We start from the raw sequence: 2,995 nt of genomic DNA, 5'->3' as shown, positions 1-2,995 counted from the left end.
AGAAGAACAGCAAATCAGGAGCATTCAGCGCATCTTTGGCAAGCGAAGACCCGATCAAGGAAGATACCGAGTACGACACCGAAGAACAAGAAGAACCCACGTACGGGCACGACTCCGATTCCGGTGACGATTTAGCTCATACCATGGCTAACATTGATGAAATCCCCATGGGAGAATGGAAGAAGAGGATCCGCGATGACACCGGCCCGGGACTTGTGCAACCCGCAATTACCGCTACTGCTACTTTTGAGCTAAAGGGCCACATACTTGCCCAACTCAAAGAAATTCCTTTCTATGGAAAAGATCACGAAGATGCCTACAAGCATTTGGATGAAGTTAATGATGTAGTTGATTACTTTAATGTTCCAAATGTTCCTCGCGAGACTCAACTACTTCGCATGCTTCCAGTGACATTCAAAGGTGCTACAAAAGATTGGCTCAAATCACTTCCCCCCGGATCAGTCACCACATGGGCCAAGATGAAAGAAGAATTCATTGACCACTTTTGCCCACCTTCCAAGATAGCCAAACTGAAGAAAGCAATAGCTAACTTTGAACAACAAGCTGGAGAGTCATTCTATGAAGCTTGGGAGAGGTACAAGAGCTTACTAAGAAACTGCCCACATCATGATCTAAATAGCCAGCAAGAAGTCTCCATTTTCTATGATGGAGTCAATGTCACAACTAGATAGCTACTTGACTCGCAAGGCCCGCTCACCAAGAAGCCACCCCCGGTAATCAAGGAATTAATTGAAGAATTCTCTAAGCACTCTAGAGAATACCACAACCCAAGAAACGATGTTACTAGGGGAGCCGCATATGCAGCTACTAAAGACTTATCTGCGGTCATGGCTATGCTAAAAACCATGGATAGGAGGATGGATAAAATGGATCAAATAATCCATGCTATTCGGGTGGGTTGTGAAAATTGCAATGGACCTCATCTTACTAGAGACTGCGACTTGGATGAAAATGGCAACAAAAAGGTGCAAGTATGTTACTCAAGTGGAGACCGATATGATGAAGACTGGCGAAAACCAAAGAAAGAGTGGCTCTCGTATGAAGAGTACAAGAAGGCTAAGGAGGAGAAGTACAAAAGGAGGAGCCGGCACAAGAAAGAAAACCAAGTTTGGAAGAAATGCTTACCAAATTTGTAGCTGCTTCAAAAAAAAAAACATAGTGATCATGATGCTACCATTCAAGAAACAAGAAATATCCTTAGAAACCAGCAAGCATCCATTCATAGCATAGAAATGCAGATGGGGCAACTTGCTCAACAACTAAACCAAAGATCACCGGGCGAACTTCCTAGTAAAACCGAAAATAACCCACGAGGCGCGCACATAAATATAGTTACAACAAGAAGTGGGAAAATAATTACCCCTCTGGCCCCTATTCAGAAAGAAGCACCTAAAGAATCACAGAGGAAGGAGGCAGAAAATCAAGCAGAAGATCATAACTTTCAATCTGATAGCCCTACTTGTCGAGTACCAAACATGGACTCGGCGAGTACAATGCCAAATCTGAAAGAACAGGTCCCTGAAAAGCCATATCAACCTCCAATGCCATACCCATCCCGAGCTAAGAAGGAGAAGCAGGAAGAGGAGTACCAGAAGTTCTTAGATCATATCAAGACTCTTCAAATCAACATACCCTTCATTGAAGTTGTCGTCCAAATGCCCAAATATGCCAAGTTCCTCAAGGAACTTCTTACTAATAGAAGGAAGATGGAAGAAGTGAAGAAGGTGGTTCTAAATGAAAATTGTTCATCTGCTATGCTAAATAAGCTACCAAAGAAGAAAGATGACCCGGGGAGCTTAACACTACCTTGCCAATTTGGCAACTTAGCAATAATTCACGCCTTAGCTGATTCGGGAGCAAGTGTCAACTTAATGCCATATCCGTTATTCAAGAAGCTGGATCTCCCGGAACCAAGGCCAATTCGCATGGCAATCCATTAAGCAAACAAGACAGTCACTTTCCCAAGGGGCATATGCGAAGATTTGCTGGTCAAGGTGGACAAATTCGTCTATCCCGCTGTGACATCCCCATTTTCACGGTCAGAAAAGACCGATTTTGTTTATGATTTATAAAAATCAGAGTACTTCTTTTTCATAAAAATATTGCGGAATTTGTTCCCAGAAAAACATGATAAATACGTTATCAAAACATTTTCGAAGAAATGTATTTTATTCATTTTAAAACGTTTGGGATGTCATCTTTAATACAGAAACATAAGCATAAACAGAACTTACATTTATTTACACTAGTGATCTACATCTCTTTAAATCTCTCAATGTAATCTGACTTCATATCAACACCTGTGATATAAATAAACTGAGTGGGTCAGGTTGCGAAACCTGGTGAGTACATAGGGTATTCAACCCACAATAATATAATTATTATGTTTAAACAATCAAACAATCAACCCAATTACCCATCCCCGTTATCTTCTTTACTCTTAAGGATTTATCCTAAGATTCATCTATCCTGCATTCGTTTATTCCGAATTCCCTTACTTCCAGGGTTATAGGGCTGGCACTAAATCCATAGTTGCCAATGTTCGTTCATAAAGCACTAATTCCATAGCTGCTATAGTCTATTCATCGGTTACTAAATCCATAGCTACCAGTGTTTATCTAATAGGTACTACGTCCATAGCTACCAATTCCTAACAGGTACTAAGTCCATAGCTACCAGTTCCTAACAGGTACTAAGTCCATAGCTACCAGTGTTTGTCCAATAGGCACTAACTCCATAGTTGTCGATGGTTATTAGGCACTAAGTCTATAGCTTCCAATGTTTACTCACATCATCTTTTATCTCTCATCATTCATCTACCCATGTTATACCCAACATATTCGTATATATAAAATACGTATACAGTTTAAATCATTTAAAACATGTATAAAACGTTCATCCAGCATAGACAGCAAGTATTCAGATAATATGCACACCTAGCACGTAGTTTATATAAAATACTTCATATCTATGT

At 40.4% G+C, this 2,995-nt stretch overlaps 1 non-coding gene across 1 annotated transcript; it reads right to left on the bottom strand.

Moving 5' to 3' along the window:
* Positions 1–527: 527 nt before the first annotated feature.
* On the bottom strand, positions 528–634 carry LOC145038147 (small nucleolar RNA R71). Its single transcript, XR_013679212.1, has one exon. It is a non-coding gene; the product is annotated as a small nucleolar RNA R71 (small nucleolar RNA).
* Positions 635–2,995: the final 2,361 nt, after the last annotated feature.

The sequence above is a fragment of the Lactuca saligna genome, chromosome 3, assembly GCF_052625555.1.
Source record: "Lactuca saligna cultivar CGN05327 chromosome 3, ASM5262555v1, whole genome shotgun sequence".
Taxonomy (NCBI): domain Eukaryota; kingdom Viridiplantae; phylum Streptophyta; class Magnoliopsida; order Asterales; family Asteraceae; genus Lactuca; species Lactuca saligna.
This window is presented reverse-complemented; position numbering and strand designations above follow the sequence as displayed.